Source organism: Phyllobates terribilis, unplaced genomic scaffold (assembly GCF_046119375.1).
Source record: "Phyllobates terribilis strain yellow unplaced genomic scaffold, ASM4611937v1 Scaffold_38__1_contigs__length_12584779, whole genome shotgun sequence".
Lineage (NCBI taxonomy): Eukaryota > Metazoa > Chordata > Amphibia > Anura > Dendrobatidae > Phyllobates > Phyllobates terribilis.
In genome coordinates this window covers 1,989,333-2,002,599 of record NW_027362798.1, presented here as the reverse complement: position 1 = coordinate 2,002,599, position 13,267 = coordinate 1,989,333, and the positions used below count along the sequence as shown (strand labels likewise).

Here is a 13,267-nt window from a genome sequence, read left to right as displayed (position 1 = left end):
TGCACTTTTCGGCTTGCTGCTGCTGCAATCCACGCGTTTTAGATCTGCATAACTCCACCTCTTTAAACACAGCACCTTCACCCCCTGCTGTTCCCACCCGCCTCAACACCGTTGGAAGGGAGGAGAACCAATTAAGGCGGGGGGTGGGGTGGAACGAGCAGCTGTCTACCCTTAGCAGGAGGGCTCCTGATTACATACCTCTCCTGCTGCTGCTGCTGCTGGCTGTCCAGCAGCAGACTGAAGGTGGCTGCTGCTGTGCACAGGTATATAAAGGCTCAGAGCCTATTATGACACGCGCAGCCAGCGTTCCATTGCCACATTCCATCTACTGCAGGCAGGATACCTGGCTGGCTGAATGTCGCTGAGAAGCTCACAGAGACCGCCATAAGCAACAGTTTAACAGAATGCCACAGACTAATCAACCAAACTTTTTGGGTTGGGTTCTCTTTTATAGTCTGCAGGCATTAAATGAAAGAAGTCAGTGTTCCAGCAGAAGGAGACAACGTTTCAGAAAAGGCATTGTAGCAAACCAAAAAAGAAATTTTAAGCGCAGCAGAGTAACCAGCGCACATACCTGTTAGCTCAGGTGAGTTTAAAAGGCTGCTGTTGATAACAAGGGCATTTGCTAAATAGATGGTGTGTGTGCAACAATATACTGAAAGGTCAATTATATTGTGCAGCTTATCTCACCACCTGTAGTTATTTAGGTGAAAGCTCCAAAATGCTTGCCTAATATGTCTGTTTATCCAAAAGGAAGTAAAAAGGGAGAGCTAGAAAGATAGCATTGCATCACATTACATGGCAATGCAATGCACAGTTGCTGAAGTTGAACCAAAATGAGCTTGTAATCTGGCTTCTGCAACTTTGAACATGAAAAATCCAATGAGGAGAAGAAAAGCAAAGCCAAAGAGTCCATCCCAAAATCCGACAAACAAGCAAAATGAACAAAAAACATTGAATTCAATTCTTTCTGATTTTAGAAACTGCATTAAAGAAGGGGTGCACCGGTCCTGGAGATACTGCAATACCAGGTCAATGCGTGGAGTGGACAGAGCAAGCTCTTTTTCCATCTCCCTGTTCTAAAAATCCATTTAATATATGGTCCCCAGATAGGGGACGTATCAGATATTAAACTGATAAGAACAGATACTACACTTGATCTTAGCCAAAGGGCCGAGAAGCGATAACCAGAATTGGTTTCAAACTACGGAGCCACCCAAGGATCCTGAAAAGTCCATTTGTGGAGATGAGCTCCTGGACTCCCGTTAAGAAGACATGTTGTCAACCTCTAGATCCCTTACATGCCTGCACTTTTCGGCTTGTTGCTGCTGCAATCCACGCGTTTTAGATCTGCATAACTCCACCTCTTTAAACACAGCACCTTCACCCCCTGCTGTTCCCACCCGCCTCAACACCGTTGGAAGGGAGGAGAACCAATTAAGGCGGGGGGTGGGGTGGAACGAGCAGCTGTCTACCCTTAGCAGGAGGGCTCCTGATTACATACCTCTCCTGCTGCTGCTGCTGCTGGCTGTCCATCAGCAGACTGAAGGTGGCTGCTGCTGTGCACAGGTATATAAAGGCTCAGAGCCTATTATGACACGCGCAGCCAGCGTTCCATTGCCACATTCCATCTACTGCAGGCAGGATACCTGGCTGGCTGAATGTCGCTGAGAAGCTCACAGAGACCGCCATAAGCAACAGTTTAACAGAATGCCACAGACTAATCAACCAAACTTTTTGGGTTGGGTTCTCTTTTATAGTCTGCAGGCATTAAATGAAAGAAGTCAGTGTTCCAGCAGAAGGAGACAACGTTTCAGAAAAGGCATTGTAGCAAACCAAAAAAGAAATTTTAAGCGCAGCAGAGTAACCAGCGCACATACCTGTTAGCTCAGGTGAGTTTAAAAGGCTGCTGTTGATAACAAGGGCATTTGCTAAATAGATGGTGTGTGTGCAACAATATACTGAAAGGTCAATTATATTGTGCAGCTTATCTCACCACCTGTAGTTATTTAGGTGAAAGCTCCAAAATGCTTGCCTAATATGTCTGTTTATCCAAAAGGAAGTAAAAAGGGAGAGCTAGAAAGATAGCATTGCATCACATTACATGGCAATGCAATGCACAGTTGCTGAAGTTGAACCAAAATGAGCTTGTAATCTGGCTTCTGCAACTTTGAACATGAAAAATCCAATGAGGAGAAGAAAAGCAAAGCCAAAGAGTCCATCCCAAAATCCGACAAACAAGCAAAATGAACAAAAAACATTGAATTCAATTCTTTCTGATTTTAGAAACTGCATTAAAGAAGGGGTGCACCGGTCCTGGAGATACTGCAATACCAGGTCAATGCGTGGAGTGGACAGAGCAAGCTCTTTTTCCATCTCCCTGTTCTAAAAATCCATTTAATATATGGTCCCCAGATAGGGGACGTATCAGATATTAAACTGATAAGAACAGATTTTTTTTTTTTTTTTTTTTTTTTTTTTCCAAACACTCAGAAATTAAGTTTTATAATCTTAAATCATATATCACTAAACTCAAGATTTTAGTTCCATCATCGTGTTTGGATATTATATTTATATTTTTTCATTTGAATTAATATATATAAAGTTAAACATAACAATTCCTTTACAGTTTCAACAGTTTCCAAACAAATCACAACTGACATTACTTCACCCGGTTTCCCAAACTAAATATCCCCTTTTTCCCTTTTACTTTCCTCCCAACAAAACCCCTTAACTTCTTTTCTTCCTCCTCATGCTCTAACCGCATCTGTTCCCAATCATACTCTTCCTCATCATCTCTGAAAGTCACCACCTTCTCCAAAACTTTACCCTTTTCCTCTTTTACTTCTTTCTTTTCATCAGATACTTTCCTTGATCCACAATTTTCCTGTACCGTTACCTTTTTCTTCACCTTTAAACTTTCAACTTCTTTTCCCTGCTTATTCTCCTCTATAATTATCGCATCAACTTCCTTCTTCATTTTATCACCAATATCTTCCTTTTGTCCTCCAAAGTTCTTTTCAAAAGTTCCTTTGCTGCTTTCCATGTAACAATACCCAGAACTCCCGTTTACCATAATCCTCCCATTATGCAAATTTTCTTCTCCTGTTGTCCACACCAAAAACGTCTCTTTCCGTTCCAAATACCAACTTTGTTCCTGTATAATTTCTGAAACTTTACCATCTTACATTTAGATTCCAAAAAAACCATTATCTCCTCTATTTCCACAAACGGATTGTCCATGTAAATTATCACACTCTTCGGTTTCCCCATGAATGATGCACTTACTCCAATTTTCCCAGAATCCTCTTCACTCCAGCATTTGAAAAAATGAATGCACTTTTCCTCAGAAACTAGAGTCACATCACAAACTTTACCTTGCTTTATTTCTTGCATACAGTAGATATCCTTCTCCAAAACTTCATGTTTCCTCAAAATTTCCAGAATCCATTTTTCTTCCAAAAAAGTTTCTTCCGTCTCCCGTTTCACAAAAAAACGTAAGCATCTCTTCTTTTTCCAAAACTCCATCTCAACAATCCGTTTTCCTTCCGTTTTTCCTTTTAATCCTCCAAATGTTGCCACCACAGCTATGTGTGGCGACAGTTACCCCCCACAGCTATGTGTGGTGACAAGGTGATCGCCTCTCGTTGCCCAGGGACTAATCCGACTCCCTAATAGCAGCAGGGGGGTTTAGCTCCACCGAAGAGTGTAGCGATCCCCCCAGGCCAAGGAGCCGGGTACCCCAAGCACCTCCCAGTCAAGACCAAGGCAGCAACCGCTAGATCACTGCACTTGATCTTAGCCAAAAGGCCGAGAAGCGATAACCAGAATTGGTTTCAAACTACGGAGCCACCCAAGGATCCTGAAAAATGTCCATTTGTGGAGATGAGCTCCTGGACTCCCGTTAAGAAGACATGTTGTCAACCTCTAGATCCCTTACATGCCTGCACTTTTCGGCTTGCTGCTGCTGCAATCCACGCGTTTTAGATCTGCATAACTCCACCTCTTTAAACACAGCACCTTCACCCCCTGCTGTTCCCACCCGCCTCAACACCGTTGGAAGGGAGGAGAACCAATTAAGGCGGGGGGTGGGGTGGAACGAGCAGCTGTCTACCCTTAGCAGGAGGGCTCCTGATTACATACCTCTCCTGCTGCTGCTGCTGCTGGCTGTCCAGCAGCAGACTGAAGGTGGCTGCTGCTGTGCACAGGTATATAAAGGCTCAGAGCCTATTATGACACGCGCAGCCAGCGTTCCATTGCCACATTCCATCTACTGCAGGCAGGATACCTGGCTGGCTGAATGTCGCTGAGAAGCTCACAGAGACCGCCATAAGCAACAGTTTAACAGAATGCCACAGACTAATCAACCAAACTTTTTGGGTTGGGTTCTCTTTTATAGTCTGCAGGCATTAAATGAAAGAAGTCAGTGTTCCAGCAGAAGGAGACAACGTTTCAGAAAAGGCATTGTAGCAAACCAAAAAAGAAATTTTAAGCGCAGCAGAGTAACCAGCGCACATACCTGTTAGCTCAGGTGAGTTTAAAAGGCTGCTGTTGATAACAAGGGCATTTGCTAAATAGATGGTGTGTGTGCAACAATATACTTAAAGGTCAATTATATTGTGCAGCTTATCTCACCACCTGTAGTTATTTAGGTGAAAGCTCCAAAATGCTTGCCTAATATGTCTGTTTATCCAAAAGGAAGTAAAAAGGGAGAGCTAGAAAGATAGCATTGCATCACATTACATGGCAATGCAATGCACAGTTGCTGAAGTTGAACCAAAATGAGCTTGTAATCTGGCTTCTGCAACTTTGAACATGAAAAATCCAATGAGGAGAAGAAAAGCAAAGCCAAAGAGTCCATCCCAAAATCCGACAAACAAGCAAAATGAACAAAAAACATTGAATTCAATTCTTTCTGATTTTAGAAACTGCATTAAAGAAGGGGTGCACCGGTCCTGGAGATACTGCAATACCAGGTCAATGCGTGGAGTGGACAGAGCAAGCTCTTTTTCCATCTCCCTGTTCTAAAAATCCATTTAATATATGGTCCCCAGATAGGGGACGTATCAGATATTAAACTGATAAGAACAGATTTTTTTTTTTTTTTTTTCCTCAGATTAAGACCCACATTAATTTATGCATCATAGCGCATATTCACATAACGGGTTCTCAAATCATCATTCGGAAAAACAAAAACAAAATCCCAAAAAACACAACCCTGCAATTAACTGTTACTTACTGTAAGAAGTCCAATGTGAAAAGTTCCAGAGTGCTTCTGCTGCTGTCTCACCATACTTCTTTTTATCCAATAAATAGGCATAAAACAGTCTAGCAAGAAAAATCTTTCTGCATTCCATGGGGGAAAAAACAATCTTTTTAAAAATCACCAAATTCCGAACGTCCCATAAAACCTCTTTATATATGACAAAAATAATCCAGCTTGCCCGCTTCCTTTGCGAGTACTTGAAATCTTGACCTATTAAAATCCTTTCAAAATCGAAACAATGAAAACCAACTAAAGCAACAAACATACGTGACAACAAGGTAAAAACTTTTTTAGCAAAAAAACAGTCCCAAAAAATATGCTGTATTGTTTCCACCTTATTGCAACCTTCCCTAGGACATAGTTCTTGAACCTTTATCCCCCGGTCATTCAAAAAAGCCCTTGTTGGCAAGCATCCATGCAACGCCATCCAGGTTACATCCTTCTGTCTGTTGCTGATTCCACGCATGAAAAAAAGCTTCCACACCTGTCCAGACTGTGCATTATTACAAAACGGCACATCACATAACATCTCCTTCTTCTTAATACCTGAGACAATCAGTTTTTTGTCCGGTCTAACCATGGAGCTTATCCCATTTTGATCATAGAAGGACCTAAGCACCACATAAAAAAACGGTATCACAAACGAAACTGGTTTTCTTAAATCCTTCTCACACCAGCTCCATTTCTGGAAAAGCCGTCCTGCTAAATATTTGCACATGTCCGCAGTCCTGTTATTGCACTGGGATAATTTATAAATGTTCAAAAAATAATGCATTCTTAAAAATAAGTCAATGTTAGGAAAATCACAACCCCCATTTTCCACAGAACACATAACCATTCCTCTTCTTAGTTTCTCCATTTTGGATCCCCAAAAAAACACAAACAGTTTCCTTGTCACTCTCTTTGTCCAAAGCACAGCAGGTGGGAAAATCAAAGCAGTGTACAGCAGAAGCGGGAGAATCACAGACTTGATTACCAGCACTTTCCCTCTCAGCGACAGGTTCCTTAGTTTCCAAAAGTTCAACTTCTGATCCATTTTGTCTTCTAGAATTTTCAGGCTGCTTTTCCCTTTCAGTTCCTTCTCAAAGATGACACCAAGAACCTCAATTTCCTCCCTACTCTCCACTCCTGCCACGTTAACCTCAACCTGCCTCCCAAAGTTACAAAGCTGGCACTTTCCCCAATTCACCGCCATACCAGCCACACAACAAAAAATCCTTACGTGCAAATTCACTCTATTGAGATCCGCCTGTGAACCACAAGTAAAAACAATATCATCCATATAACTTAAAGACTTGACTGGACCCCCGGATCCCCCAGGAATAAAAACACCAGCCACACACTTGTCAACTTGCACACTTTTTAAAAGGGCCTCCACCACACAGATAAAAAGAATTGGTGACAGGGGACAACCCTGCCTAACTCCCGATAAAATATTAAAACTGGAACTCACATGCCCATTAACTAAAATCTGGCTACTGACCCCACAATAAAAACTCTTAATGACCATCAATAATTTATCCGGAACACCAAGGTGACTTAAAGCAGAGAACAAAAATCTATGTGATATTTTATCAAAGGCTTTCTCCAGGTCCACCGACTGTAACAAAAGAGCATTCTTATTCAAATTAGCCTGATAAATTAAGTCTCTTAAAAGCAGCAAATTATCTGAAATTTTCCTACCAGGCACTGCACATGCCTGATACTCCCCCACCATATCACCTATCACATCTGCCAGTCTACCAGCCACAATTTTAGAAATAATTTTGTAATCACTGTTTAACAATGTTATGGGCCTCCAATTTTTAATATCCCTCATGTCCCCTTTCTTATGAATCAGCGTAACAATCCCCCTACGCATAGAAACCGATAAAATCCCATGAGTAAAACCATATTGCACCACCCGGGAAAACTCCACACCTATAATATCCCAAAATCTAACATAAAATTCAGCAGGAAGACCATCACAGCCTGGCGTCTTGCCTTTCGCCAAGCCATCCACTGCCCGTCTAATTTCATCTTTCCCAACCTCCTCACTTAAAAACCCAATTTTCTCCTCAGGAATATTATTAGTTAATACTTTGCAATAATCATTAATTTCCGCATCACTGGCTCTACTATCGTTAGAGAAGAGTGTTTCATAAAAGGAAAGAATACTGCCAATCATCTCATCCCCAGATACCTCCCCTGCAGGAGAAAAAACAGACTTAAAAACCCCTTTAGGTTTAAAACATTTTTTAAAAAAGTATCTCGAACATTGCTCATTTTCCTCCATGTGCTTTATTTTTGCCTTAAACATAATAGTCTTCCCTTTTTCAATAAGTATCTTCTTCAGTTCATCCTTCAAATCTGCAATCTCTTTATCCACCTCCATCCCCGCTCTCTTAAACTTATGGAGTACTTCCAATTTTGAAATAACAGCAGCATCATGATCCCTTTTGGCTTTCGCTCTCCTAAAACACACCCCTTTAAAATAACATGCAAATTTCTCCTTAGCCCAGTCCCACCACTCTAGCAAATCTTTAAAAAGGTGCTGTTCAGACACACAAGACAAAAACACTTTATTAAAACCAACCTTAACACTCTCCTCTTCCAGCAGGCTTACGTTCAGCTTCCAGAGTCCCTTTCCAAAAGCCAGGGACTCAGCTATACACAGATCTACCACTATCATCTTGTGGTCAGAAAAAGTCGTCATCACGTGGTTGCACTTGGCCACCTTAATCCCTTCAGACATAAAAACATAGTCAATTCGGGAAACACTACGTCCACTGTCTGATATGTATGTGAACTTATCACTTGGCCCAACCATCAGACCAGCATCCGTGTAGCGTAAATCCTGCACAATCTGATTTAAAATATTAGACGTAACATCAGTCCTACCTTCCGTAGAGCTCTTACGATCTTTTGCGGATCTGACACAATTAAAATCTCCAGCCACTATAGTGAAGTCTCTGCCTGGTAAAAACAACTTTAGAGACTCCAAAAACCCAACTCTTGCTTGTTTATCAGCAGGGGCATAAACATTAAAAACCCGTACCCGCTGACCTAAAAAATCCACTAATAAAAACAAACATCTCCCAGGTATGATTACTTTAAACTCTAAAACCTTTAGACTGGAATTACACAGTAAAATGCCCACCCCTTCATTCCTGTTTTCTGAGCATGGGGACCAAAAAGATTGCCCCTTATTCCACTCACTCTCATGCGGGGCAGATTTAATTACACATTCCTGCAGACAGACAATATCTGCATTCACACTCTCAATGTACTCCAGTATCCCTGCTCTCCTACAAGCAGAACCAATCCCTCGTACATTCAGAGAAGCAACACACAATGCCATCATAACAACAGGAAAAAATCTCCACCATACCCGATCCATCATGAACCAGGAGAAAACCCACTCCTGCCACCCACTTTTCTACGTATATCAGGCGACTCAGAACTCGAGTCCCTGTTAGAATAACCTGGTCTTAGGGAGACTGGATCTTCCTGCCCCCCAGACCAACACCCCTCCACCTTACTTCTTTTAATCACGGAGGCATAACTCTCCTCCTTGCCATCATCTTCCTCCTCATTTTCACTCCAATCACTGTTAACCCTATCACGCTGCTGAGGGGTTATAGTTCCATCCGAATCAGAATCCTCCTCCTCCAAAACCTCCATTTCCTCACCCCCATCTCTTCCCAAAACAGGATTCACTGACTCCGCCATATTAGACAAATCCATCCCATCACCCGGGCCATGCACATCAGCTACTTTGTTTATTACTTCCAGCCCCTCCCTCAAACCAACTTTCTTCTGGCTCCGCCCCTTTTCCTCCATCTTGGGCACCGCATGGTCTCTTCCCCTACCACCATCTTGTTTTTGGCTTTCCCCCTCTGAGTCTGAGCCTTCGCCCTCCTCCCCACTTTCCTGCCGAGTCTTCTTCTGCCTCTCTTCAGCGTCCACCTGTGACTTAGGAATCTGAGCCCACAATCTACATTTCCTTGCAAGGTGATCTGCATGTCCACACAAATCACACACCTTATTCATTGGGCAACCACTTGCAACATGCCCAGATTTCCCACAACCTCTACAAACATCACCTTGCACAGAACAATCTTTCTGAACATGTCCAAACTCATGACACTTCCTACAATATTCCATCTGTCCATTATAAAAACAAAATCCCCTTTCTCCTCCGATAGAAAACTGTGCAGGAATGCTCTTGGCACCCCCAATAGCTCTATCATCCGGTCTCAGTTTTACAACATATCTCCTCTTGCCATTTAGATAATTGTATTTGTTCTTCATTCTTCCCAAAAATTTAACCTCACTACAATACCGAGCTAAAAAATTGGAAACAGTCTCATCCGGAACTTTAGGGTTATACATGTGCACAACCACATACTTATATGTCTGCTGGAACAGAGGTTCCAGTGCAATAAACTCTAGGCATTTCAATTCCTTTTCTTCCTTCATTCGTACCAACTCCATGTAGACTCTCTGGCAAATACTCAAAGAAACAAAAGTGATATCATAAATTCCTTGTTTCTGAAAATCCTGCAGTGCCAATACATCCGTTACCTTCAAGCCATTAATGTTCTTCAAGACATCAACGCAAACTTGGTCCAAACCGATTTCTCCTTCATGACCTGCAGCCACCTTCAGACGGACCGAGTCCTCTAATCCACGTGTTTTCTCCACCATTTTTACAGCAGATAAACACAATCGCCGCTCAATCGCACACTAGGGCCCCACAAGGGGGAACCCCAGTCACAACTGCCCTCCAAACAACACCAGCAGCAGAAAACCACCACTGATCTTGCCAAAAGGCCGAGAAGCGATAACCAGAATTGGTTTCAAACTACGGAGCCACCCAAGGATCCTGAAAAGTCCATTTGTGGAGATGAGCTCCTGGACTCCCGTTAAGAAGACATGTTGTCAACCTCTAGATCCCTTACATGCCTGCACTTTTCGGCTTGCTGCTGCTGCAATCCACGCGTTTTAGATCTGCATAACTCCACCTCTTTAAACACAGCACCTTCACCCCCTGCTGTTCCCACCCGCCTCAACACCGTTGGAAGGGAGGAGAACCAATTAAGGCGGGGGGGTGGGGTGGAACGAGCAGCTGTCTACCCTTAGCAGGAGGGCTCCTGATTACATACCTCTCCTGCTGCTGCTGCTGCTGGCTGTCCAGCAGCAGACTGAAGGTGGCTGCTGCTGTGCACAGGTATATAAAGGCTCAGAGCCTATTATGACACGCGCAGCCAGCGTTCCATTGCCACATTCCATCTACTGCAGGCAGTATACCTGGCTGGCTGAATGTCGCTGAGAAGCTCACAGAGACCGCCATAAGCAACAGTTTAACAGAATGCCACAGACTAATCAACCAAACTTTTTGGGTTGGGTTCTCTTTTATAGTCTGCAGGCATTAAATGAAAGAAGTCAGTGTTCCAGCAGAAGGAGACAACGTTTCAGAAAAGGCATTGTAGCAAACCAAAAAAGAAATTTTAAGCGCAGCAGAGTAACCAGCGCACATACCTGTTAGCTCAGGTGAGTTTAAAAGGCTGCTGTTGATAACAAGGGCATTTGCTAAATAGATGGTGTGTGTGCAACAATATACTGAAAGGTCAATTATATTGTGCAGCTTATCTCACCACCTGTAGTTATTTAGGTGAAAGCTCCAAAATGCTTGCCTAATATGTCTGGTTATCCAAAAGGAAGTAAAAAGGGAGAGCTAGAAAGATAGCATTGCATCACATTACATGGCAATGCAATGCACAGTTGCTGAAGTTGAACCAAAATGAGCTTGTAATCTGGCTTCTGCAACTTTGAACATGAAAAATCCAATGAGGAGAAGAAAAGCAAAGCCAAAGAGTCCATCCCAAAATCCGACAAACAAGCAAAATGAACAAAAAACATTGAATTCAATTCTTTCTGATTTTAGAAACTGCATTAAAGAAGGGGTGCACCGGTCCTGGAGATACTGCAATACCAGGTCAATGCGTGGAGTGGACAGAGCAAGCTCTTTTTCCATCTCCCTGTTCTAAAAATCCATTTAATATATGGTCCCCAGATAGGGGACGTATCAGATATTAAACTGATAAGAACAGATTTTTTTTTTTTTTTTTTTTTCCAAACACTCAGAAATTAAGTTTTATAATCTTAAATCATATATCACTAAACTCAAGATTTTAGTTCCATCATCGTGTTTGGATATTATATTTATATTTTTTCATTTGAATTAATATATATAAAGTTAAACATAACAATTCCTTTACAGTTTCAACAGTTTCCAAACAAATCACAACTGACATTACTTCACCCGGTTTCCCAAACTAAATATCCCCTTTTTCCCTTTTACTTTCCTCCCAACAAAACCCCTTAACTTCTTTTCTTCCTCCTCATGCTCTAACCGCATCTGTTCCCAATCATACTCTTCCTCATCATCTCTGAAAGTCACCACCTTCTCCAAAACTTTACCCTTTTCCTCTTTTACTTCTTTCTTTTCATCAGATACTTTCCTTGATCCACAATTTTCCTGTACCGTTACCTTTTTCTTCACCTTTAAACTTTCAACTTCTTTTCCCTGCTTATTCTCCTCTATAATTATCGCATCAACTTCCTTCTTCATTTTATCACCAATATCTTCCTTTTGTCCTCCAAAGTTCTTTTCAAAAGTTCCTTTGCTGCTTTCCATGTAACAATACCCAGAACTCCCGTTTACCATAATCCTCCCATTATGCAAATTTTCTTCTCCTGTTGTCCACACCAAAAACGTCTCTTTCCGTTCCAAATACCAACTTTGTTCCTGTATAATTTCTGAAACTTTACCATCTTACATTTAGATTCCAAAAAAACCATTATCTCCTCTATTTCCACAAACGGATTGTCCATGTAAATTATCACACTCTTCGGTTTCCCCATGAATGATGCACTTACTCCAATTTTCCCAGAATCCTCTTCACTCAAGCATTTGAAAAAATGAATGCACTTTTCCTCAGAAACTAGAGTCACATCACAAACTTTACCTTGCTTTATTTCTTGCATACAGTAGATATCCTTCTCCAAAACTTCATGTTTCCTCAAAATTTCCAGAATCCATTTTTCTTCCAAAAAAGTTTCTTCCGTCTCCCGTTTCACAAAAAAACGTAAGCATCTCTTCTTTTTCCAAAACTCCATCTCAACAATCCGTTTTCCTTCCGTTTTTCCTTTTAATCCTCCAAATGTTGCCACCACAGCTATGTGTGGCGACAGTTACCCCCCACAGCTATGTGTGGTGACAAGGTGATCGCCTCTCGTTGCCCAGGGACTAATCCGACTCCCTAATAGCAGCAGGGGGGTTTAGCTCCACCGAAGCGTGTAGCGATCCCCCTAGGCCAAGGAGCCGGGTACCCCAAGCACCTCCCAGTCAAGACCAAGGCAGCAACCGCTAGATCACTGCACTTGATCTTAGCCAAAAGGCCGAGAAGCGATAACCAGAATTGGTTTCAAACTACGGAGCCACCCAAGGATCCTGAAAAATGTCCATTTGTGGAGATGAGCTCCTGGACTCCCGTTAAGAAGACATGTTGTCAACCTCTAGATCCCTTACATGCCTGCACTTTTCGGCTTGCTGCTGCTGCAATCCACGCGTTTTAGATCTGCATAACTCCACCTCTTTAAACACAGCACCTTCACCCCCTGCTGTTCCCACCCGCCTCAACACCGTTGGAAGGGAGGAGAACCAATTAAGGCGGGGGGTGGGGTGGAACGAGCAGCTGTCTACCCTTAGCAGGAGGGCTCCTGATTACATACCTCTCCTGCTGCTGCTGCTGCTGGCTGTCCAGCAGCAGACTGAAGGTGGCTGCTGCTGTGCACAGGTATATAAAGGCTCAGAGCCTATTATGACACGCGCAGCCAGCGTTCCATTGCCACATTCCATCTACTGCAGGCAGGATACCTGGCTGGCTGAATGTCGCTGAGAAGCTCACAGAGACCGCCATAAGCAACAGTTTAACAGAATGCCACAGACTAATC

General features: G+C 42.6%; 4 non-coding genes across 4 annotated transcripts; all 4 read right to left on the bottom strand.

Moving 5' to 3' along the window:
- Positions 1-994: 994 nt before the first annotated feature.
- On the bottom strand, positions 995-1,185 carry LOC141183177 (U2 spliceosomal RNA). The gene has a single exon (XR_012258179.1). It is a non-coding gene; the product is annotated as a U2 spliceosomal RNA (small nuclear RNA).
- A 1,115-nt stretch (positions 1,186-2,300) lies between these two features.
- On the bottom strand, positions 2,301-2,500 carry LOC141183426 (U2 spliceosomal RNA). Its single transcript, XR_012258384.1, has one exon. It is a non-coding gene; the product is annotated as a U2 spliceosomal RNA (small nuclear RNA).
- A 2,439-nt stretch (positions 2,501-4,939) lies between these two features.
- Positions 4,940-5,138, bottom strand: LOC141183436 (U2 spliceosomal RNA). The gene has a single exon (XR_012258392.1). It is a non-coding gene; the product is annotated as a U2 spliceosomal RNA (small nuclear RNA).
- A 6,071-nt stretch (positions 5,139-11,209) lies between these two features.
- LOC141183401 (U2 spliceosomal RNA) lies at positions 11,210-11,402 on the bottom strand. Its single transcript, XR_012258367.1, has one exon. It is a non-coding gene; the product is annotated as a U2 spliceosomal RNA (small nuclear RNA).
- Positions 11,403-13,267: the final 1,865 nt, after the last annotated feature.